General features: G+C 48.2%; 1 protein-coding gene and 1 pseudogene across 1 annotated transcript in view; both read right to left on the bottom strand.

Annotated features, from left to right (window-relative positions):
- Window positions 1-3,532, bottom strand: part of Rftn1 (raftlin, lipid raft linker 1) — a 193,737-nt gene extending 190,205 nt beyond the window's left edge. The window contains exon 1 of the mRNA XM_021149367.2: window positions 3,253-3,532. The gene's annotated coding sequence lies outside the window, so the exon portion shown is untranslated. The remainder of the gene's footprint in view (window positions 1-3,252) is intronic.
- A 20,883-nt stretch (window positions 3,533-24,415) lies between these two features.
- On the bottom strand, window positions 24,416-25,897 carry LOC110312267 (cell division cycle protein 20 homolog pseudogene; annotated as a pseudogene).
- Window positions 25,898-26,465: the final 568 nt, after the last annotated feature.

Genomic DNA, 26,465 nt, shown 5'->3' with positions numbered 1-26,465 from the left:
TCCTCTGCAGTCATTTAAGTCTAAATCGACTTAAGGGCTGAGGAGGAGGCTCAGTGAGTAGTGCTGAGTGGGCAACTGTGGGGATCCGAGTTCGAATCTCCAGGACCTACCTAAGCTGGACACGGCACTTTTAGGGTAAGACAGGAGCTAGAGGCAGGGGATTCTCAGAAGCTTAAGGACCGGCTGACCGATGCAGCTGTGAACAAGAGGTTTTTTTGCCTCAGATAAGGGAGAAGGTGAGTAGAGACCCCCAAAGTTACCCTCTAACCTCCCTCTAACATACACATCTGTATATGAACATGCACACACACACATACACACACACCAATAAAAAATAAGCACATAGTAGCAGTCAGGGACTGCTTCTTGGAGTCCCCTCTACGTATGAAAACATGCCCATTAGTGTCCCAGCTAGGCCCGGAGAACACTGTCTCGCAGCCCCAGGAAACAGTAATGTAAGCAACCATCCCGGTTAAGAGAGAGGAAAGCTGGGTTGTGAGTTCATCTCCAGCACGTGTGTACGCTTTCCAGGAATGTTGAATGGAACCACCACACTAGAAAAAGGCCTCACAATTTCCTCTGTCCACTATACACACCTCCTCTGTGATGTGGGTGTTTATCCAGGAGAATGGGAAAGATGTCCCCAGGAATATGTGTACAAATGCACAAATATTCATAGCAGTGTTTTTTCACAAGAACCAACAACTAACAACAACAACAACAATAAAAACTGGATATAATGCATGTACCCAGGAACCGGGGGATATACTAACCAACTGTGGCATGCACACATCACATGAACATAACTCAGACATAACAAACCTAACAAAACGGAGCTACTGAACCTTATACAGAACTCCATGTATATGATGTTTAAATCACAGACTAAACAAACCTATAGTAAGACAGAGCAGTGGTTGCCACCGGGAAGGTAGGGGCCATGAAGAAACCCAGGTTGATGGTGTATTATCTGTCTTGATAAAAATCGGGTTGCACAGTGCATACATATGTCAAAACAATATACAGACTACTCCACTGTTATGTGTGTGTTACTGAACACACATTGAACATGTGAGTTGAGACACATAAAGTAACCCTGTACTGAAGACTGTAGCTTATTTTAAAATGCATAAAGCAGCACACTGGAGCGATGGATGGTGCCTAGGTGTGCACTAAAGTCAATCCAGCGAAATGTTAGAAAATCTAGGTATGGTGGGTCTTTGTTTTTATAGCCTAGGCTAGCCTCTAACTCAATTTTCTCCAGCCTCCTCCACTTTCTGGATTCTGAGATTACAGGCGTATGCCACTGTGCCCTCCTAGGTATTTGTATGGTCTCTGTTACAACTTTACTATATAATGTTTAGTTTTGTTTTTTTTTAATGGGGGCTAGGTGTGGTGGTACATATAATCTCAGTGCTTGGAAGGAAGAATCAATGCAAGTTGGAGGCTAACCTGGTCTACATAGTGGTAGATCCAGACCAGTCAGGGCTACACAGGGAAACCTTGTCTCAACAACAACAACAACAACAAAAATCGAAAGTGGTATAGAAATATGGGAGTACCCCTTTCTTAGCCTACCAAGTTCACATTTGATAAGGCAGCCATGGCCACCCAGCCATGGGACCACCCAGCTCCAGCTCTGACATAAGTGAAGCCTGGAGGGACTCTAGGAACTTTAAAGGAATTCCCACCACTCATCCCGCTTCCCCACATACAAAGCAGTCACTGAAATCAAGCCCAAAAAATCCTGTTCCAGAGGGAGAAAAAAAAATCACTGACTAGTAGCCCCAATTTATTCCTGCACCAAATCGATTAGCTAACTACACAATCTGCCTCATTTGTCCCTTGTCCACGATGGGGGAAGGGGGGGACGGGACAAAAAGACACAGTGTCCTACGCCACAAGTGGAAGCACAGGGAGGCTCCCCCAGCTTGAGGCTGGAATTGCTCAGACCTTATGAAACCTCTACAGAAGGGAGAAGAGTCTGCAAGCTCACTCTAGGGTAACACTGCTTAACTGAAGTCAGAGCTTAGCACCACACAGCTTGTTGTTTAACCCCTGAGGGTGGGTGGCTGGTGACATCTGGTGTCACTTGAACATCCTCAGAATCCAGCTGGTCAGAAGGTACAAATTAGGAATCCTGGCAGCCACGGGTATGCTGAGTTCAATGGCCCTACCCATGGGCTTGTAGGCCACTCACATTACACCCCGGGCTTCCTTCCTGGAAAAGGCTTATCCTGAGATGACACTCCATAGTAGCCTTTGTGAGACACCTGTTCTGACCTTAACCCCACCCCCCACCCCCCGCGCGCCCCTTCTGAAAACAGCTGTATGAACAAGAGGGTCTGTTGCTGGGCAGCTAGGCAGCCACTCATATACAAAGATCTGTGCCAGATTCTTTTAAAAAAAAAATAGTTTTTGTTTGTAAGCCCCTAAACAAACTCACTCACACCACCCACCACCCACAGGGGGCAGCTGAGAGCCAGCAGCCAACAGGCATCAGGGAGCACGCGCGGGGCTAACCCTGCCCTCTGCGCGATTCTGGCCTCCAAAGACAGCAATGCCAGAGCGGAGTAGACCTGGCGCACTCGCCTGACAGTCAAGCTTCTTTAAATACACACTCCCTCCTCCTCGCCCAGACCCCATGCCCATCCTGGCGTGCCCCATGCCTAGAAAAGTATGTTACAACAAGGCAAGAAAAAAAAAAATCCCCTTTCAGAGGAGAAAAGCCCCATTTCTGGTGCCTGGGATTTAGCTCTCAGGATTTCCACCGAGTACCCGCCCGCCTGCTCTCAAGAGTCGCACACCTCTACCCTGGGTCGAGCCCAGGTCTCCGGGTGCACGTGGGTGGTGGCAACTCCCATCTGCTCCCGGCCCGGTACCCACTAAGGCCGCAGGTCCTGACCCACCTGTAGCCTCCAAGCTCCCCTCCGCGTCCTTCTAGCAGACCTCCGCCTGCGAAGCTCAGGACCCCCAGCAGGCGACCTCTCACCCCAACGCTCTCTCGCTTGTTTGTTTTGCTTTTTTTCCCCCCCTCTTCATCCGGGGGGGAAAAAAAGTTGGCCCAGAATCTGGCATCCCATCGATCTGTCCCCATCCCCACGCGACCTGCACCAGGGGGCTAGCCTAACAGCTCCGGAGCCCCGAGATGCCACGAGGAGCTGTCGCCTGCTCACTGGGATCCCGGGCCAGCAGAGCCAGCGACTCAGGCCTCTGCGCGCCACCTCGCCGGCCCGCCGCACGCCCACCTACCTTAGGGGACCAGCAGCGGTGACCGTGGCGCGGGCGGAGACAGCGTGCTGTGTCCCGGGATGAAAGTTTGTGCCATGCAGAGCAGGGCGGCGCGCGGACGACGCGACCCCGGGGGTGGGGGCAGAGCGCGGGGCGCGGCCGCACGCGTGTCGTCTGTCCCTCCGGCGCTGGCCGCACAGGTACCTCCCCAGAGCCAGTGGCCGCCGCGCTCCCGCTCGCTGCGCCCTGCGCCCTGCGCGCTCTGATTCCAGCCCCGCCGCCCCCACTCCACCCCGCGCCGCCGCCGCCGCCTCCGCCGCGCGTCCGCCCGCTACACTTCCTCTTCCTCTGAACTCATGTGCAAAATATGCTGTGCTGCATCTTCTTGGGGGAAGCCGAGCGGCCCCTGGCAGCCCCGCACGAGAGACCCGTCCGCCCCGTGCGCCGCCAGCGCCGCGCAACCGGGCTCTCCCTCTCCCTCCCCCTCCCCCTAACCCCACCTCTCTTTCCCAGGCTTAGGTTTTGGGACCCGCTTAGGAGAGCACCAAGGTGCCAGCCAAAATACTGGGAAGGCAGGCGACAGCCATCAACATGCTGATTGATGGCTAGGGCGGGGAGGAGAGCTAGAAAGAGATCCATTCTGGACCCATTCCACAGGTGGGAACGTCCCCAGGCAGCTTCTGCTCCCAGGTTTATCTCTCCGAAGTAGTGCTTGGGGAGAGAAATAGTACCACTGGCCTCAGCCTCTTTCCCGACTTTATCCAGGTATCCAAAGGTTTGAGATCTTGATGCAATTGGGTCATCTTAGCCTAGCAAAATGGATTCCCCAATGAGAATCCATAAGGCTATTCCCTAGAACAGGGCTGCTTTACCATAGTGAAAGTGTGAAATCCTGTCTCCTTGAGGCCAGTAAAACAAAACAGAATTGCCTAGCAGGAACCCTAGAGACAAATGGTCAGGATGGATTGCTGCCTTCTGTCCTTACTTCCCTGTGACTGGGGGTGACTTTGGGCCTGTTCATTGGCCAACCAGCACTTCCTTGTGTCTTATTAAATGGAAAAATGCTTGGAAGCGTTCTATAATTCTGCGATTATCGTTATTATCATCATTACCATAAGGGGCTGAGATTTAATTGATTACCCTGTTCTGGTTGGGCAAAGAAGGGTCCTTAGGCATTGGAGCCACACGCGGCAGCGGGCTGGCTGATCTAGACCCTGTGTTTTAATGAGGTCCTTCTGGTACTAGAAGCACGCGCGCGCGAGGGGGGAGGCAGCACTGCCTGTTTACAGGGACTCCTCTTGTGAGAGCTACTCAAGGATCTTCTTCCCTGTAGCCCTCTCCTACTCCCCCCCCCCATCACTCTGCCCCGGAATTATCATTTTTACCCCTCTGCCTATTTACCCACCCCATCCTGGCATTCCGCCCACTTTTCTCCACATTTCCCTATCCCTAGTTCATATCTGGAAATGATAAGCCAGGACAGGGGTCCAGGGCACCCCAGTGTTGAACATTTATTTATGAAGTCAAAGGGAGGGAGGGTGCCTTTCCGCTAAAGATCCTGCTGAGACCTGGAAATCAGGACTCTTACACCAGTGTTCAGGACCGTTGATGGTCACTACAGAGAGAAAACAGCACCTAATGGTGCCAGCCAGTGGTCAACAAGAAATGGCAGGGCATCGAAGAGGAGAGGGACAAGGAGGAGGAGAGGGAGAGGCAGAGGCAGAGGGAGAGAGACAAACATGGAGAGACACAGAGAGGAGACACATTATTTTTAAGCAAATTGTTTCCACTTATACATTTTGTGTTTGTAGTTTTATTTTAGGGTGTGTTTGGGGGGTTTGGGGTTTTTTGTTTTGTAAACATCACTTCCTTGAGGTTAATAAGGTATGCTGACATTTTTCCATTTTCTGCCACTCACTACCGTCCTTAGTACCAACACTGTGTATTTAAATGTCATTGATGAATTTTTTTCCTACCTGCTTTTCCATGTTTAAGTTTTGTTTTGCTTTTCCTCTGGGACTCTTGACCTGTCTTTCTATACACCGCCATGCTTCCTCTCTGGAACATGGCATTTGATAGACATGTACGCAATGAACTATCATTGTATGTGTGGACTACCTTAACAATGATCCTGAATCTTCTCCGTCTCTTTTGCTTGTGAGACTCGATAAGTAGCCAAGTCTTGGGGTCACTTATGTTGTATAGGAAAAAGCCTGGACTGCTGTGGGCCGGCTGGTTAGGGGACAAACCCTGGGCAGCTGGGCCTTACCTCTAACTGACCTCATCTACCCAGCCTCAACCCCAGAGATGCTGGAACTGGATCCTGGTGGGTTACCTTGGCAACCTCACAGTGTTGTCTGTTAGAATGTCCTAGGGCGGCAGCTTTTAATTCTATCACAGCGGTCTCTTCGGGGGGTTGTGTAATGGTGCTGTTTCTCTTCTGCTCACACTTCCTTCCCTTATGATTTCACACTAAGTACTTGTGAAGGATGCTGAACACGAGGAAAACCAAGCTATTACTGCACAACAGGTCACAGATGCTCCCAGAACAGGGATCCTGCCTGTGGGAAGCTGATAAAACACAGGTCTGAGCTAATGGGAAAGCTGGGTCTCCTCACACCCTGTGGGGGAAGGAGGAGTTTACCCGGCCTAGACAAGTGTAGGAAGTTTACCCGGACTAGACAAGTGTATAAACCCATCTGAGCTCAGGGGAAAGAAGTGCCCTACCTGGAGCAATTTTGTCCTGGCCTGGATAGACCCCCTCCTCTGGAGATAATCCAGGCACCAGTACCAGCAGCTGGAGCAATGTTGCTGTCCTTAGCTATGGTGGAGAAGGAGAGACAGCCTGCTATTCTGCCCACCTTTTCACACACAATCCCCAAAACCACAAGTCCACCCAAGTTAGAGCCACCCTGCTCCTAACTCAGCTCTGGCTAACTCCACTTCTGCAGACAGAAGTAACAACTTGGGACAGAAGGTACGCACGACAAAAGCATGGGACACAAAGGACGGGTACCTTGACTGATAATTCATAAGACCAGGAAACCCAGAGCTTATGCCCACCCTGTGAATGGCATTTGGGCTGATGAGAGAGATAAGTCATCTATGACACATAAGTCATCCTTACAGTGATTGCTGGAGGTAGCTTTGCAGCCATAGTGAGGTCACCTTTGGCAGGTACTTGTTCCATATCCCATGGTTATGGGGAGGTGGCTCTATGCATGATGGCTGTGGTTGCTGCCACAGACAAAGTGGTAGAGGCCCCAGGGCCATGGTTTCTGAGCAGTCCCTGTCCCTTGTTCCCTGTCATGAAGTACCTATGGCAAATTGATTTCTCCTGGTCACACTGGTACACTGCACAGTATGACAAGCTTCTGAGTCTGTCTTGGGATATAAGGATGTGAACTGGGCGAGGGCAGGGAGCTTGTATTTTTGTGTATGTATTGATCTGCCTAGACGAGCTAGCAATTTTTGTCTGAAGTAGTCAAACCAGTATTTTTGAAAAAGCTATCCACAGGCATGACCAGTTGGAGGAAATGTTGGATTAGAGCCAAATAATCCACACACACACACACACACACACACACACACACTACAAAAGACAAATTACTGCTATTCTGCTCTGAGTCTCCTCCTCGTTTTAATTCTGAATTCTTAGCCTGTGTGAGCAGTTCAGGGGACAGGGGCCCTCCTGTGGCTGAGACTGAATTTGCTCTCTAGAGAAAAGAGCCATTAGAGACTAAATCTCTCAGGATTTTTTTTTTTTTTTTTTTTTTTTTTTTTTTTTTTTTGGTTTTTTCGAGACAGGGTTTCTCTGTGTAGCTCTGGCTGTCCTGGAACTCACTTTGTAGACCAGGCTGGCCTCGAACTCAGAAATCCGCCTGCCTCTGCCTCCCGAGTGCTGGGATTAAAGGCGTGCGCCACCACGCCCGGCTTAAATCTCTCAGGAATAACAGGAAACAATCTGCTCTTTGGGCCTTGTTTCCCTCATATGGCCTGAGGAACTGCCTGGCTCTGCCAGTACCATCCACATCCCAAAGATGGGGTCAGAAGCATCCACTTGCTTCAAGGTTAGTCTGTTAGTAAGACATATTTGTTGGTTCATATAAGTCAATGTATTATATTGCTAGAGATTTGTGTGTGTGTGTATGTGTGTGTGTGTGTGTGTGTGTGTGTGTGTGTGTGTGTATGTGTATGTGTATGTGTATGTGTATGTGTATGTGTATGTGTATGTGTATGTGTTGAACAGTGAATTCCCATATGTATGCCCTTTCTGTTCTCCAGATATAAATAGAGAACGCATGGAGAAACATCCCTGGTACCTGTACCGTTTCCTTTTCTCAGCGCTGGGATGAAATGTCTGAGGTGGCAGCTCACAGGAAGGAGGGCTGCCCGTCGAGGTGGGGGAAGCCATGGTGAAGGGAACTTTTTCAGATCTGTGGCTGACAGGAAACAGCAACTCCTTCTGAAGCAGTGGCTCTTTACAAACTTCAAGAAGTACCCCACACCATACTTCTTACCCTAGGCCCCAACCCCTGAAGTTCCATAGTCCCTCCAACCCCCCTCAAAAATTACTACTATCAGCTGGAGACCAAAAAGCATGAGTCTGTGAGAGACATTTGACACTGAACTATAACAGTACATGGATGTTAAATTATTTTTACATAGTAACTGATAGGATTTTTCCTTTCACCTCCTCTTCATCCCCACTGTCTTTTTGTCCACACTGAACTTTCTTAACACCAGAGAAAAAGCCCAGGGGGTCTTTGTGTCTGGCTGCCAGACCTTTGTCTCTGGTCAGGAGGATAAGGAAATGGGCAAATGTTTTGTCATTATCTAGATTTATTAGACATAAAGAAAAAGCATGGTTTTTACAAGGAAGAGCTAGCACAAGAACAAGGACAACAACAACAAAATCTTAGTTTTTGAGTTTCTGAAGTCAAGGTCTAAAGAGAGAATTAAAAAGTAGAAAAGACTAGGAAATCAAACAGACCCATTGCCCAGGGTCCTACCTCCATTCCTTTCTACTGTTACTGCCTAGCAGTCTAGATCAAGTTTGTTTTCTCTGCCAGTTAAAGAATTAAAAGGCAAGAAAAATCTGAGCACAAAAGGTAGCAGCAGCAGGGGAAATCTCAGACGCAGCAGACAGAAGCAACCAACCAGCATGGAAAACCATCTATTAAGGGTGAGGAAACTCACAGCGAGGCACAGAAAGATCTGCAGCACAGCAGCACCCTGCCTTCCCCAGGGTGTGGGGCTGGGTTTTAAGGGTGTTTTGTGGGGCTCTTTCTTCCTTAATTTAGGATTGGCCAGTTTGCACAAAGACACGGAAACTGAGGCCCCAAACATCAAGTAAATGTGTTCTGGTCCTAGCCTTGAACTTGTGAGGCTAGACCTGCAGCGGTGTTGGCGGGAGAAAAGGCTCAGGTGGCCTTTGTCTCAGGCTGCCAGGCCTTTGTCTCTGGTCAGGAGGATAAGGAAGCAGGCGAATGGTTCATCACTATTGTCTAGCTGTGGCTCTCCTCATTTGTCTGCCTATCAGAGATCTGTCTAACACCTAGCCCTGTGCTATCACTATCTTTGCCATGCAATGCGAGCATACACACACACACACACACACACACACACACGCACGCACGCACGCATGCACACATGCACACACACATAGGTCTGACATGAGTCAATGAAAGCCTGCATAGGAGAAAGGGGAAGCAGGACAGGAAAGGGGTGTGTCAAACAGGGGCTGTGGGTAGCACCAGGTCTCACTGAAGGCAGGATTCAAAGTTCAAAGCCTGCTGGCAAGTCCTTCGGAGCGCTCTCTGGACTGCTGCTCTGCTCTTGGAACCTAGGAAGAATCTGCGCAGCGGAGCACTGCACCTGTAGCAGAGAGGCAGGCCACAAGGGGTTCATCCCCAGTGGCACTGACAGTGAACCCCCATCAGCAGCAATGGCAGTCACCTGGGGAGCATCCTGAGACTAAGGGCTGCTCCAGAACCAGCCTTTGCTGCTTCATTTGCCTTCCTTTTGTAAACCTGACTTGGGCTTTCTGCTGCTGGGATAAAAACGATGACCAGAAGCAACTCCGGAAAGAGACAGTTTATTTCTGCTGACATGTGTAGTCAACCAGGCATGAAAGGAAATTTAGAAAGGGACCCAAGATTGGGGGGTGGGGACCTGAAGAGGGGAGCTGAGGCAAGATTCAAGGGGAAAGCACTGATTCTGGTCTTGCTCCTCGAGGCTTGCTCAGCCTGCTGTCTCATGGTGGCTGAAAGGCAGGCAAAGCTAACTGTGAATAGCAGGGGCTTTTGAAATCTCAAAGCCCACTCCTCAGTGACACACCTCCTCCGGCAAGGCCACACCTCCCAGTGCTCTCCCAATAGTTCCACCAAATCGGGACCAAGTACTTAAAACATATAAGCCTAAAGGTCGTTCTCATTCATACCACACCAGATGTGCCTAGGTTAGGGTCAAGTTGACAAAAAAACCAACCAACACAGCCTGGCCAACGCTTCTTAGGGAAGGAAGAGTTTGTGTTGGCTCAGAGTCTGCGAACACAGACCACCCACGATGGCAGGGAAGGCACGGTGGGCAAGGACAGCTTTGGAGGCAGGACCTCCAGGCGAACAGCCACACTGTTTCCTAAATCAGGAAGTGGAAAGGGAAGAATGCTTATTCTCAAGTTTGTTTTCTCTTTTTTTCCTTCTTTTATTCATTCCAGGATGCCAGTCCAATGGGCTGGGTCTTCCCTCCTCTGTCAAACCTCTTTAGGAACATCCTGAGGTGTGTCTCCTGGGTGCTTTGAGTCTAGTCAAGGTAAAATAAGGATGAGCTGTCACGGTCTTCCTTTAACATATGATAGCCAAAGGCTTTAAGTGGAGAATAAGTTGTGATCTCTCTGCACAGCAGCCAGCAGGCCCCAGGGTAAGAGAGTTGCTCACATCTCTGCCCCTGGAAGAGCCTTGATGGACTAGCTCAGAATCCTGTTACAAGGCAGCACCATAGCCATCATGTTTCTGGTTAGCTCCTTCTGGCCCATGGCAAGTGATCTTCCAGGCTCCTGGTGGTTGGGAGAGGCTCTGGTGAATTGTGAGCACCGTGGGATTAGTATTAAAACAAAACTCCCCCCTCCACTTCTTTCATGCCCAAGCAAGGTCACTGGTGACATTCTACACAATGGCTGCTGGTCAGGCTGGGGTACCTGGCTGACTGAGGTGCTGAGCCCAGAACTGACCTGCACTGACTATGGAGTATGACTAAGAAACAGCTTGCTCTGAAGACAGAGACTATGTGTTGCTCCTTTCTGCAACGTAACCTTGCCCATCCTGCCAAAACCTGCAGAGCTGGCATAACTGGGGTGATGAAGAATGAAGAAGTGACAGACACAAATCCAGAAAGGGCCAGCTCAGATGGGCTGTGCACTCTGATGGACATTCACCAGCAGTAGCCTGGAAACCATTTGTTATAGACAGCACCGATAGGCAGGAGGGGCTGTGCTAGCTAATCTCAGTAGCAGGTCTCTGTGGAAGAGATGCTTCAGTCCTGGGTTCCAGTCATCCAGGAGGAGGAAGCTGAGGTTGATCATTTCTGCACACTAACCAAAGGCCAGCCCTTTGCCACACCCATACTCACTCAGATCAGGGGACTCCATCTGCTCCCCACATCATCCTGACTGATACACCCACGTTACAGAAGGTGATCTAGTTTCATTTCGTTGTTGTGGTAAAAATATCCTGATAGAAACCCCTTAGGGGACAAAGGACTTATTTTAGCTTACAGTCTCAGAGGGATAGAGTCTGCCACAAAGAAAAAGAGTGGCAACTGGCTGGAAAGCCTGGTAGCATGATGGCAGGAGGATGCTGACTGGACATCCTGCATGCGTATTCAGAAAGCTGGGGGTGGGGCACAGAGATACCAGCCACTGGGAGAAGGATATAAAAATCTCAAAACCCAGCACCAATGACTTCAGACTTGGAGACTCCACCTCCCACCTCAAAAAGGTTCTATAACCTCCCAGACACCAACATCAACCCTGGTGCCTGTGGGAGACAGTACATCTTCATACCACAAAAGACATCATGACAGGAGGGCTGGAAAGCCTAAGGCAGTGGTCTCAGAAGAGCATCTCCCCTAGGAACCTGGGATCCACATTATCCTCCATCGCCCTCAGTGTCCCAGAACCTGAAACACAGTAGGGACACCAGTCACTTGTTCATTTATCAGAGGTCGACCGAGGGGTCCCATGGGTCAGTGTGGTGTTCGGAGCATCAGTGACCAATAGGTAGTTTCCTATGCTCAGACAGTTGTCATTTAGGCATCTCTCATGATTATCTGCTAGCTACAAATGAAATATGGTTCAGAGACTTTGAGAGACTCCCCCAAGGTGACCCAGCTAATACACTGTCAACTGCGACTGAGGCCTGAGCTTCCTTCATTCTCCCAAGGCACCTTAAAGTAATAGAACCTGCGTCTACAAGTTTACTGTGAAGAGTAGGTGGGAGCACCAACTTGGCTCCTCCTCAATGCTTGCTTACTGCTCTCGTTCCTTGATTAGTACCCAGATCAAGGCCTGGCCTGGCGACAATAGGCATCCCTAAACATTTGCTGAATGGATATCAGAGCACAATGCATAAGTGGATGGAAATAGCTGAGAGAGACTCAAGTTCATGCATAGTAACTCATCACTCCAGCACTGTGGACGGAACTCAGTGTGCGCATCTGCACAGCATGCTGAGGCCCTGGGTTCCTCCCCTAGCATCGAAAAGAAACCACTAAATGTAAGCAGCTATACCTGATCCAAACAACTTTTGAAATGCAAATTGCCACTGTGCCATCAGTATTTCCTATTATTTCCCATTACTCTCCCCTCCCGCTTCCCAGATAAAACTACTTGGCACCTTTATTCCAGGAGTTGTTTGTCCTCGTATAAAGGCCAAGAAAAATGTCGGAGGCCTCAGAAGCTAGAATCCCAGAGTTTCAAATACTTCCAAGAGGGCAGTAATGCCTTCCAGACTACAGGGAGGGAGGAGAGACTGGAAGAGAGCAGGCATGACTCTGCACTGAGATCCTGGGGAAGGTGAGCCAACACTGTCCCAGTGGTTTATTCAAAAGGAAACACAGAACTGGCACAGGGTTCCATGTCTGTAATCCCAGCGCCCAAGAGGCTAAGGCAGGACAATTGCCAGTTCCAGCCCATCTGTCTGGGCTGCATAGCAAGATCCTGTTTGTCTATTCCTTCCTCCCTCTCTCCCCCCTCCCTCCCTCCTTTTCCCTCTCTCTAATCTTTCTGTCTCTCTCTGCCTGTCTCCCCCCACCACACACACACCCCAAACCTCTCTCTGCAGAAAAGGTCTCTGTCCCCCAGGCTTGACTCAATTCTGAAGACCATGGAAGCCACTGTAAATGTGATACGCAGAGGCTGGATGAGAAAACGGAGACATCAGTGGGAACACAGCCCACTTTTCCCCACTTGCCTTCTGAATGAGCTGACTTCGAGCCCCACAGGGCAGAAGCACAGGCTCTTCTGAGCTGAAGAATCAAGACAGAGTCCTGATACAGCCAGGTGGCTGTGGCCAGTGGCCCAAGAAAGCCCAAGTTCCCTCAACTGTGGCTTAGCATGGAAGACACAGAATGACCCATCCCCCACCCCACCCCACCCCCTACTTACCCTGCCAAGCAATTGAAGGGAGCACAGAGGTAGCATGGTACTGTTGGCAGCCCCACAAAGATTCTCTGCATCTTTGAAAGTGCCCAAGTCACAAGATGCTCTTATTTCCTATAAGCAGCAGATAAATCAGCCAAGACTCCCCCAACCCTCCCCCCCTCCCCCCGCCAGCCAACAAGAGCTGGTGACAGACCGTGGGTAGACACAGAAGATGATAGAACAAAGCATGAGCAAGGAACCATGTGACAAGAAGCACCCCTGAGCCACTCTCCTGGGTGTGGTGACTCTGATCAGGGACAGCCAGTCTTGTCCATTCATTGGCCCAGAACTTAGCACTGTGCTAGGGGCCCAGAATGGACGGTAGGAAGCTGCTGCCTCCTCTGCCCTGCAGCTATGGGAGGAGGTGAGTGTGCCCTTAGCTCAGTACCTATGCAAGTGTGTTGGGAACCAGGTCAGGGTTAGACAGTTGAGAGGTGACATGAATAAGGAAAAACATAAGCACCTCTTCCCAGATCTCCCGGGAGGACCAAGAGACTTAACCTGTTGTCTCCTCTGAGCTCTCAGTGCACAACCAGTGAGCTGTGCTCCTGCAGCCAACACCCCAGGGCAGAAACCTCTCTTTGCCTCTTTGCCTCAGCTGGTCACAGGAGCGATCCAATTAGTCCCTATTAATCACATGAACGGAGGAAGGAACAAGGGAAGGAAGGAATACGAGACCAAAAATGCAGGTGAATCACACTCAATCCAGAGCCAAGGCCCTTCTAGGTACAGTGGTTCTCACAAAGCCTGCAGTCTCCTCCGGATTTCTTCACCTGGCCCTCTGAAGGCAGATAGCAGGTTAAACCATCATGGCTTCAGCCCACCTCTCTCTCCCTCCTTATCATCTCCCTGGCTCTCTGTTCAGCTGAAATGGAGATCTTGGAATAGAAAGCACTCTGTCCATCAGCACAAGACTCTTTCTCTCATCCAGGCCTACATGTAGAGGCAAGCTGACAGCACTGGGAGTCAGGGAACGCACACGAACAATTTCTTCCCAGACCTAAAATCCTGGTTTTGGCACCTGGCCTCAGCTGAGAAATAACTGGATGATAATAGGGCCAGAATCACATGTCTGCCTTCTCCAGCCACAGGCATCGAGCTTTGCCTAATGCTTGTTATCAAGGAACTATCAATATTTTACAAGTGTTCCCATTTCTGGGGGGGGGGGGGAGGGGGAAGGACAAGGCAAGAAGAACAGCTGATTAAGGAGCCCAGGCCAGGACCTCAGTGGTCCAGACATAGCAAGGCAAGGTCTTACCCTCACCCCGACCCTCTCAAGGTCATCAGACTAACTGTCTTAAGGAGAGAATCTTTAAGTTCAAAGCCCATATGTCCTTTCTCTCAAACCAGTTCGAGCCAATGGTCCCAGCACAAGGAACACAGAAGCTGGAGGTTCTGGGCTTTATATGATTTCAATGGCAGCTCAGGCTACCTAAGACTGAGCAAACAAATCTAAGCTGCACTGTAGATTCAAGAGCGGGTCAGGCAGGGTTTCGTGAATACCAGTGAAGAGGGTGCTAGTCACCCTAACATGTAGCAGTGAATATGGACCACCCCGGGTGGCTCAGCCAGTGTGGAGAGCTACTGAGCATGCTAGAGCAGCAAGGCTAATGGCCTGGCCACCTTGTCTTATCTTAAGTGCTTTCCTCCCAAAGGGAGGCAGAACTTAACTTCCTGCTCCTTTACCTGGACAGCAAGTGACTCCTTTGGGACCAACACAATGTGACCTGAGGTAGTGCTGTGTGAGGTTCACCTGTGATAGGCTTTGTTCTTGAGGTGAGCAGCCCACCTGCCTCCATCCTCCATGTCTTGAGAAAACGCCAAGCGACCACCCAGCTGAAAGGCCTGAGGACCGCAGAAAGACAGATAGGCTCAGGAAACCTCAGCCCTGCCCACTGATTTGAAAGGAACTTAAGAAGCTGCAACCAAAGGCAGCCAAGTGAGCCTTCCCCAGATCCTGGCCCATGGGGAATAGAAGCAACAATTGAATCATCGTTGTCTACTGATCCCACCATGTGTTGAGGTGACTGGTTAGACAGCAACTCAGGACTCAACCCAACAGCTGGCATATGCAAAACCCACCAGGGGACTGGATGAGAAGAAGGCTCAGTCAGCGAAGTGTTCGGCTTGCCTTGCAAACATAAGGACCTTGGTTGGATCCCCAGACACCACATTAAAAGCCAGATGTTGTGGCATATGCTTTAATCTCAGTGCTGAGGAGGTGGAAACAGGCAGAACCCTGGGCCTGAAGGCCAGCCAGCCCAGTCTGAGCTTCACATGGCCCCAGTGAGATCATTGATTCAAGCAATGAAGTGGCCAGTGAGTGCTTGAGGAGCAACTCAAGGTAAGTTGCGACCTCCACACCACACGTGCGTATGGCCCCCTCTCCCTGACACACTTTTTTAAAAAAGAGTTTTATCTTGTAGGTCTTTTAAAAATATTTTTTATTTCCAACATAATAATTTTATTGTTTATTTGGGAATTTCACATAATGAACCCCATCACATCTACCATCCTCCCATGTTCAACCCCCTACAACTGTGACCTTACCCCCAAAGAAGAAGAATTAATGATGATGATGATGACGACAACGACGAGGATGACGATGATAAAATGTTCTATTTGTGTTGCCCATATACTCCCTGGAGCATGGTTATGGCTCCCAGTGGTCAGCCTCTTAAAAAAAACTGAGTCCTTCCCCATCTGCACCCCGACCCCCGCCAGAAGCCCTCAATTGTGGCTAGCACAGTTTTAAGGGTTCTCTTTGATGGCTTCCTGTGTAGGCTGTTACTTTGTGGGGAAGGGCTGGAGAGATTGGAGAGTGGAGGTGGGAGTTGTCACAGAAGCCCTTCTGTGACCCTCTTTCTCAACTGTGAGTCTTCAGACTTCGACACCTCTGTGACAGAAGCTTCCTTGCCATTTACAGTAAGTGGAAGCAGAAATCATGGAGGTAAGCATTGCCTTCAGGGTCAGCACAAGCATGAACCTCAGCATGGTCTGGCAGGGGTACAGACCACAGACAGCAACACAGCCCTCCGCTCCAGGGCATGCCACAGGCACCAACATGGCAACCTATGGCAGAACAGCCTCACCACACACATCAACAGGGTCTCCAGCAGCAACCCAGACCGCAGACACTAGCATGGCGTCCTGCAGCAGCACAGACTATGGACAGCTACCTGGCCTCTGGAGGAAGCATAGGCTTTGGACATCAACACAGCCTCCAGTACCAGCTCAGTCCACATGACCCTCAAGCCTCAACGTGGCCTGGGGCCAGAGCCCAGACCATAGACCATGGAGGTCCATCCAGAGAATGACCTGTCCTCTTCATCTCTGACAGCTTGCTTGGAGCCAGGGTGTCGGCAGTGTGTCAGGGCAGTGTGTTGGGGTCTGGAGGGGCTGAGTCTGGGCAAGCTCCAGGCTTCTGCACACCACCCTGCCTGCCACTGCAGCCTCTTCTTTCACACTGGTCACCACCTTTGCATCTCCGGTCCTGCCTTTCTCCACAGTTCCTTCATCATTCCCCCCTCTCCATCTTATACTCACTTATCACAGTGGTATTGGAAATGGCAGTGTGTTACACTCTGTGTGTGTGTGTGTGTGTGTGTGTGTGTGTGTGTGTGTGTGTGTGTTTGCCTAAACAGCTTTACCTGCAGATATTCACTGCAGCTGGTCATTGGCCTGGTTTAAAGTTTCTGGTTTCTGACACACTGTAAATACTAGACCATCACTCAGACTTGTCTCAGATACTCGGCTGCTGCCCAGAGTCAGGGAGATCTTGCAGCTAGGTGGGGCATGTATAGGAAGATTGATACCCATGCCCTCTGTGGCTCCCCCAGAGCTTATCTGCCTGGCATCCTCTTCCCCTAGATTCTCCAGCAAGCATCCCCCACACCCTCAACACTCCAACAGCCCTACCCTATAAAAACACCAGCCAAGGAGACTAGTAAGACAGGCAGCATTCAGCCAAAGGGATTTCTGAAACTCCAGAGGGGAAACAGAAACTAAGGAGCAAAACTCCCACCAAACTAGGACAAACCCAGAAATCAGCACCCAGACCTGTAACAGCCCAAACCCAGATGCCTCGATGTCAGCATAAGAACACAATAACCATGGCAGGCAATACGTCACCACCAGAGCCCAGCTATCCTACCAGAGCATGTCCTGAATACTTCAGCATAGCTGAGGCACAAGAAAACCTTCAAACCAACTATGTGAAGACAGTAAAGGCTCTTAAAGAGGAAATGAATAAATCTTTTAAAGAAAACCAAGGTGGCAGCAATTGAAGGAAACGAATAAAACTATTCAAGAACTAAAAATAAAAATAGAAGCAAATGAAAAAAAAAGAAAACTCAAACTGAAGGAATCCTAGAAATGCAGGAATGCAGACAGGAACTACAGAGATGAGCTTCATCAACAGAGTACGAGGGATTTCCATCTTAAAAGTCTCAGGCATAAGCCAGGCGTGGTGGCACATGCCTTTAATCCCAGCACTTGTGAGGCAGAGACAGGAGAATTTCTGAGTTCGAGGCCAGCTTGGTCTACAGAGTGAGTTCCAAGACAGCCAGGGCTACACAGAGAAACCCTGTCTCGAAAAACAACAACAAAAACAAAAACAAAAAGTCTCAGGCATTGAAGATGCCATAGAAGACTTGGATAGATCAGTCAAAGAAAACGTTAAGTGTGAAAAACTTCTGACAAAAAGCATTTGGGAAATCTGGGACACTATGAAAACACCAAAACTATGAATCCCAACTCAAAAACCCAGAAAATATTTTCAACAAAATCATGAAAGAAAATTTTCCTAACTTAAGAAGGAGATACCTATAAAAGGTACAAGAAGCATACAGACCACCAAATAGATTGATCCAAAATGAAATCTCCCTCAGCACATAATAATAAAAACACGGAACATATGGAAGAAGGAAAGAATATTAAAAGCTGCGAAGAGAAAAGGCCAGGTAACATATAAAGGCGCAGATCTATTAGAATTATACCTGACTTGCAATGGAGACTCTACAACCCAAAAAGGCCTGGACAGATGTGCTGCAGACTCTAAGAGACCAGACACCAGTCCTGATTACTATATCCAGCAAAACTTTCAATCATCACAAATGGAGAAAATCAAATATTCCATGATAAAGTCAAATTTAAACAATATCTAGCGACAGATACAGCCCTATAGAAGATGCTAGAAAAAACTAAGGAGGCTAACTACAAAACACGAAAGGGCAGGAAATAAGTAATCTCATACCAGCAACACAGAAAGGAAAACGCACACACACACACACACACACACACACACACACACATGCATGCATACCATGTACAAACATATACACAAGAGTTTTACATTATTTGAAACGTTGGTGGAATTATCCAAGAAAATAAGCCCTTTAACATACATCTGCACACACACTTCCTGGGATTTATGTATTATGGCTCATCAGCCCCTGAGTCTCTGGAGAGACAGCCCTTGGCCCACAAAGAGATAATGACTAAAAGTGGTCCTGGCCCTGGAAAGCCTGCAGCTTACCTCAGCCTCAAGTTCCCATTTCTGGTTCTCATTATGACACAGAAGAAACCTTCATTGGTATTTTTACTTAAACAAAACCAAAAGATAATTAGCAGCTGCTTCAGGGGTTTCAAGCTCTTACATCTGGGATTTCCCAGAAAGCACTATTAATATTAGCAGCAAAATGGGTTTAGGAAGGAAAATCGAGCCCCAATTCATCTGCCTGACCACTGAGCAAGGGGAGGGCTGCTGGTTCTAGTGATAGCCCTCCTGGGATTGGCTCTTAGATCACCCATCTCCTCATAACCCTACTGTCAGGTGCTGTGACCCTGGAAATCTGGGTTTTCCCTATGAGATTGCCAACAGGACCTTCAACAACACTGCGTAGACTCTGCTGTTTGGAGGTGTCTTAGTCAGTGTTCTACTGCTATGAAGAGATACCACAGCCATGGCAACTAATAAAAAAGAAAACATTTAATTGGGTCTCTCTTAAAGTTTCAGAGGAACCCGCAGATTGATTTCCAGAATGGTTGTACCAGCTTGCAATCCTACCAACAATGGAGGAGTGTTCCTCTTTCTCTACATCCTCACCAGCATCTGCTATCATCGGAGTTATTGATCTTAGCCATTCTGACTGGTGTGAGGTGGAATCTCAGGGTTGTTTTGATTTGCATTTCCCTGATGACTAAGGATTTTGAACATTTCTTTAAGTGCTTCTCAGCCGTTCAAGGTTCCTCAGTTGAGAATATACACCAAACCAATAGCCAACATCAAACTAATGGAGAGAAACTTGAAGCAATCCCACTAAAATCAGGAACAGGACAAGGCTGCCCACTCTCCTCATATCTATTCAATATAGTACTTCAAGTTCTAGCCAGAGCAATTAGACAACATAAGGAGATAAAAGGGATACAGGGTTTAAAGGAAGAAGGCAAGGTATCAGTATTTTCAGATGATATGATAGTATACTTAAGTACCCACCCCAGGCCCCCCAAAAATAAACCATGAGACAACTCCTACAGCTGATAAACAATTTCAGCAAAGTGGAGGATACAGGGTTAACGTGAACAAATCACTAGCCTTCCTCTACTCAAAGGATAAACAGGCTGAGAAAGAAATTAGGGAAACAACACCCTTCACAACAGTCATGACCAACTAAGATAAAATATCTTGGTGTGACGCTAACAAGCAAGTGAAATATCTGCATGACAAGAACTTCAAGTCTCTAAAGAAAGAAACTGAAAAGATCTAGAAGATGAAAAGATCTCCCAGGCTCATGGATCAGCAGAATTAACAGAGTAAAAATGGCCATTTTATGAAAAGCACTCTACAGATTCAATGCAATCCCCATCAAAATTCCAACTCAATTCTTCACAGAGATAGAGCAATTCTCAAACTAATCTGGAATAACAAAAAACCCAGGATAACAAAAACCATTCTCAACAATAAAAGAACTTCTGAGGGAATCACCATCCCTGACCTCAAGCTATACCTCAGAACAATAGTTTTAAAAACTGCAAGATATTGGTATAAAGACAGGCAGGTAGATCAATGGAATAGAATTGAAGACCCAGAACTGAACCCACACACCTTTGGTCACTTGATCTTTGACAAAGGAGCTAAAACCATCCAGTGGGAAAAAAAGCATTTTCAACAAATGGTGCTGCTTCAACTGGAAGTCAGCGTGTAGAAGAATGCAAATTAATCCATTCTTATCTCCCTGTACAAAGCTCATGTCCAAATGGATCAAGGACCTCCATATAAAACCAGATATGATGAATCTAATAGAAGAGAAAGTGGGAAAGAACCTGAAACATGTGGGCACAGGGGAAATTTTCCCGAACAGAACATCAATGGCTTATGCTCTAAAACCAACTATAGACAAATGGGTTCTCATAAAATTGCAAAGCTTCTGTAAGGCAAAGGGTACTGTCAATAGGACAAAACAGCAACCTAGTAGCAGAAGTCGCAATGGGGAGTCACTTCTGAGGGAATAGGGAAGAGAGAGAAGGGTATGAAGTCTTGTGACATGTCCCCAACTGAAGTCCTCATGGAGAGCCTGCAGAATCTGGTCCTCCAGGAGGCAAAGAAATTGGCTTCCATGGTCCACATCAACCTACTTCCAGCTAGAGAGGCCACAGTGAAGGGCTTGGAAAGCCCCCAGGTAGCTCACAACCCCTTGAGAGCATTTCTCATGCAAGGTTTGCAGTGTGAGGTTTCAATAGCAGTATTGGGGAAGACTCCTGGAACACCGGCTGGGGGCCCGAGAGCCTCTACTCTCATAGGAGACAGGGTGTATTCACAAGCTCTCCACTAATGAGCAAAGCAAGGGAGATCAGCCCTTAGGCTAAGATGGTAAAGACATGAGCTGAAGTCACAAGCCTGATGCATCCCAAGTGACGAACTCATGTAGATCTGAGAACCATATTCACCTCCTCATCACTGTGACAATATAAAGGGACAAAGCCACTCTGGCTCAGGGTTTCAGAAAGCTCAGGCCATGACTGTTTCCACATAACATCCTTACAGCAGGACCATGTATCAGAGGAGATTCCCTTCACAGACAGGAAGCAGGGAACAGGCTCCCTAGATCCTACTGTTCCATCCAGGTTCTCAACCCACACAATGATGTCATCCATATTCAGGGTGGGTCTCCCTTGAATTCCCTCACAGACATACCAGAGGTGTCCTTCACCAGTTTCCTAGACGATTCTAAATCCAGGCAAGTTGACAAAGATTGACTCTCATAGGAACCCAAGCAGAAGACAGGAGAACAGACCTAGTGGGTCTTGCCTGTGATCCCAGAACTTGGGGGCTGAGGAGGATGCTGTAAGTCTGATGGCTACATAGTGAGTTTGAAGCCAGTCTGAACTACAGAGTAAGACCTTGTCAAGGAGAGGAGGAGAGTGGGGTAAGGGAAGGAAGAGAGAAAGGAAAAGACACTCCAGGTTTGGGGCAGAGAATCCACTCAAGCGAATATAAGCAAAAATTAAAATGCAGTGGCCCATAAATACTGAGGCAGATACTGATCCAGGCTGGACCTTGGCTCACTGTTCCTTCAAAGCTCTCTAGTTTATCTTCCCCTTTACGGACTTGGTCCACCCTGGCAAGACCTCACCCTTTGAGGACTCCACCCTCCCTGACTTGCCATGGTGCAGTTGTAGTAAGAGTACGGGCTGCAATGGTCAACTCGGTCCTCTTCTCTCAGGCATCCCTGTAGGAAGAGGCTGTTTAAGCCGCAGCCAACCCTACGAAGCCCTCGAGTGTCATCAGCTCCAATTGGCCAGACTAGTCACCTGGCTATTTCGTAACCAATCACTGTGTCCAACCTAGTGTGACGTTCTGATTGGCCAGTCCTGAGTCACATACTCACCCAGGCTGAAGATGAAATTTTTTTCTTTCGAAACATGAAGATTGAGAATAAAGGTAGAGCAAGGGACAGCAAGGCAGTTCAGTCATCAGATGCCGGCTAAAGCCAGCCAGGGAATCCTGATAAAGCAGGAAATGACTTCAGGAGGACACGAGTCACAAGGGCAGAAGGGGCAGACAGGGAGCCTAGCCCAAGCTGCTTCCAATCCCTTTGTCCAGAGAAAACGTAAATTTCTTTTTTTCTTTTGGAAAAATTAATTTCACATGTGTGGAGGTCACAGGATACCAGGGAGTCGGGTCTCAGTGGTGTGGGCCTCAGGGATTGAACTCCGGTCTTCACACTTGGCAGTAAGTATCTTTACACAATGAGCCATCCCAGTGGCCCTGAGAAATTTTAGGTTCCAGAATGTGCAGGTGACAATGCCTTGAGCTGGAGAATTTGAAAGAAGGCCACAGTCATCATAATTTTGTCCAGTAGCTGACCTTTGTCCTTTGTGGCTGGCACATGATTTAAGAACCGTGCCCGTAATTTTTGTTTGATCAAGTATCTTGTAAAGATGAAAGGTTTGTGAAATCAGATATGTGAAGTAAACGGGATAGATGTTACTAGGCCAAGGGGAATACAGTAAAACACATACCAGAAATGCAAGAGACACTTAATGAAGTCATTTCCCAAGAAAAATGAAAAGAAAAGAGAGCGAGAGAGAGATAGCAGCCATTCCTGAACTTTGCTGAGGATGAAATAAAAACTGAACCAGCTTAATTGAACCATTAGGGAATCAAACATGAAAAGAGATCTTTGTTCAACAATGGCCTAAATTTTAATCTCTATTTAATTGTGAGGCTCCCCTGGGCAGCAGAACGATGTCTTCACCTTCCCCGAGGGTGGGATGGGTGAAGACCACCAAACTGCCCGATTCGCATCTCTGACAACATTTCTCAACCTGTGGGTTCAAATCCCTTTGGAGTCTGATTGACCCTTTCATAGGGGTCACACATCAGATAACCTGTAGATCAGATATTTACATGACTATTTATACCCATAGCAAAATTGCAGTTAAGAAGTAGCAATGAAATAATTTTATAGTTAAGAGTCACCAGAACATGAGGATCTGTATTAAACAGTCACAGCGTTAGGAAGGTTGAGAGTCACTGAATAAAACCCTTTGAGACTTTATGGCTAAGAGTGATTCCAATCTACTCAGCATATCAACCGTTAGGGATATTTGAGTTGCAAGCACCAGATACAGATACTTGGTTTTACTGGTTTAGTTGAGTGGGAGTAGGTATGGATTGTCATTCACACACACACACACACACACTCACACACACACAATGCATGCATGCATGCATGCATTACATACATACATACATACATACATACATACATACATACATATTCTAAAGGAAACAGCTGATGGCCCAAAGTTGCAGCTCATATTTTTTTGCCTTTTGCAAATGGCTACTGCAGTACCAGGTACCATCACCCTCTTGCATCAAAAGGAAGTGGGTTGCTGAACTTTGATGCTTTTTTTTTTTTTTTTTGCCTTTTGACTGATAATTTTTTAAAAATTTATTTACATTCCAAGTGTTATCCCTTTACCTGGTTCTCCCCCGCTCCCAGAAACCCCCTCCCCATCCCCCTCCCCCTGCTTCTATGAGGGTGTTCCTCCACCCACCCACCCAATCCATTCTTGCCTCCCCACACTCGATTCCCCTACACTGGGGCATCTATCGAGCAGACCAAGGACTGCTCCTCCCATTGATGCATGACAAGGCCGTCCTCTGCAACATACACAGCTGGAGCCGTGTGGACTAGTTGGTTGGTGGCTTAGTCCCTGAGACCTTGATGTCTTGATAGTTGGACCTTGATAATCAGTCTCAGAAACGAGTCAGGGATAAGGAAATAAGCACACTGTGTAAGAGTGCATTCTGTGACAGCATCAAGATGCGTGCTCATCCCAAACCCAATGTCATGTCAGATCCACTGGTTTGAGCATCTGCAAAGTGCGATCCCACAGGAAAATGGGAGGCAGAGACAAGAGAATCCCTAGGAGCTCACAGTCCAGCAACAGTGGCCATGAGTCTAAAAACAAGACAGAAAATAAGCATCGGCACCCGAGGCTGTTCTCTGACGTCCACAAGTGTTCTCACACATACTCTCTTTGTGTCTCTGTCTCTGACTCATCTATCTTTATATCTATACCTATATCTATCTATTTTTATTACACACACACACTATTAAGAAATAAAGAAGTAAGGAGAGGGTCAGGGAAGAGGCAGCATGCACACCAGGAAACTGTACGCCTGTCAAGGTGAGCTTATGTTTTACAGGTCAGAATCATGTAGCCTGGTCCTTCCATCTGCACTGTGTCCGAGAAGGTGTGAGAATGAGGGTTCTGCCAGTCCGACCCACAGAAGTCGCATCATTTTCTCAAATACACACCTACACACCTATGAACAGGGTGTGGACAGATACTTTCCAAAGCTTGCATTCCAGTAATATATAGACCACTTGTCGCAGATTCAGTTTTCCCAGCCAATTAACCATTCATGGTTGATTCTTTTATTGTGTGTGTGTGTGGGGGGGGGGGTTGTTCTCAACAGATGCTTTGGTGGATAAGGCTACTTTTAACTACACTGTTTTTTTTCCTGCTTCTGCTGAAGGGCAGGGTCCAGCTCAAAGCAGTACCACAACCATAGTCTCATCGGCTGCAGCCCCATCCGGACTCATTATAAGACTCAGGACCCAGGCCCTGTGACTTTTGAGCTCAGCCACCTTGGCCATGGTTGGGTACTTCCAAATAACCAGCTCTGATTCTGGGCAAAGCCCTGACCTGAGATACGCTCCTTATAGTGGGGAGCGCAGAGGACGGAGCACACTCGGAAATGCACATTCACAGCACTTAGACAGGCCCCAGAGCCGTTCCAAATGTGAATGTGTCGGTCACTGGTATCTCCTCCTATTGCCATGATATTGGATTGCTAGGGACACCGTGCAACAGCCTTGACAGCACCTTGATGTTGAGTGAATGTTTGCAGGGGAGCCCAGCCCCTTTCTCCAGGAACACTAGGCCACACGTTGACAATGTTATCATTGCCACCCCTTGCCAGATGTCTTCCATCTGGGGCCCAGCGCAGCCCACATACTTCCTGGTTATGACTCAGTATGGCCATGGGGTGTTCTGATACCCCAACATCATAGTGGTGGATGTGGCCAGACCGGGAACCACTGGATAGGATATAGCTGTTCCAACTGAGGGAGCTTACTGGAGCAGAGTGACTGGTCATGGTTCGAAGTCGTTTCTGCTGCTGCACATCCCATAGCTGCACCTCAACATTACTGGACCACAGCTAGGTAGTTGCCCTCCTTGATCCAGGCCACCGAGGATATGTGGTCCCCAGGCTGCTCCATTTGCAACAACTGCAGGATGTCCCCAGAACCAGCATTCCATAAGTACACACTGTTGTCCAATGCCACAGCCAATATCTCTCCAGAGCTCCAATCCACAAGATTCAGGTAGTAGTCACTCCGGATTTCAGGGGCATCAAGAATCCTGCCTCTCAGGAAAGGAATGCATCTGCAAGCCTTGCGGCTGGAGCCAGACATGACTTTTGACTGTAGAGTCCTTTCCATCTGTTCTGGTAGCCTTCCAGAGCATTCTTAGGTTTTCCACTGAGCCTGAGGATCTTGGCTTCCACCATTAAAAAAAAAAACTCAGGTTCTGAGCCCAGGCTTCCTGATGCCCCTTCTTGGTGGGCATCCTCCCACCATCTTTCCAGTTTGTTTTTGCTCAAGAGGAAGCTGACCACCTCCATTTAGGAAGCACTATGTTGGGGGATACAGCAGTCACCTCTAGGTTTGCTAGGGGTGGTCTGAACCTTGGAATTAGATTTGCCAGGAGTTCAACCCAAGGCCAGCTGGCACTGTGCAATCTGTTGGCAGTTCGCATGGGTGATAGGAATGGACCTGTGGCTTCCTTTGCTTTGTGCTGCCAGTGTGCAACCAGGACATTGGGGATGGGCTCATCCAGTTGAAGCAATGAGTGCAAATAGCTCCTGAAGAACACGAATTGCGCCATGGCAAGTCTACAGGACAGGCTCCTGGGCTCCACCTGCCATAGCTCTCACCAGCCGGGTACCTCCCCGTACTCAGCTCCCCCAAACACAAATCCCTGGCTCCTCACAGTGCATCCGTGGGATTGCCGAACGCCATCTTTTCTGGACTAGCGAAAGGCACACCGGACTGTTCTTAAACTCTCTGCTGCTCCATGGTTAATTCTTGTATTAGTCAGATTCTCTAGAGGAACAAACAGGCATAGACTATGTGCTTAATTTATTGTTTGTGTTATTATAAATATCTTACACAATATTTTAATTGTAATTAATATCAAAGGGACCTACACACCTCAGGGTGCTCCTCTCTGGACCCTGGATTAGGCACAGACCACAGACAAACACCAATTCCGAGCACACGGAGATCCTTTATTAAGCAAGGCAAAGAAGGAGACGAGCTGGCTGAATCGAAATCGAGCAGAAATAGCAGCAAATAGCTTTGAGGGTGTCATTCTAAGAGGAAACTGTTTGTGTTAGAATGAAGCAGGATGGGTTGGCAAATTCTGATGGGGTATGTTGATTAGGGTTGCCAAG

Source organism: Mus caroli, unplaced genomic scaffold (assembly GCF_978045245.1).
Source record: "Mus caroli unplaced genomic scaffold, Mus_caroli_1 scaffold_18, whole genome shotgun sequence".
NCBI lineage: Eukaryota > Metazoa > Chordata > Mammalia > Rodentia > Muridae > Mus > Mus caroli.
The sequence above is the reverse complement of the archived record's forward strand: the minus strand, read 5'-3'. Positions and strand labels throughout refer to the sequence as shown.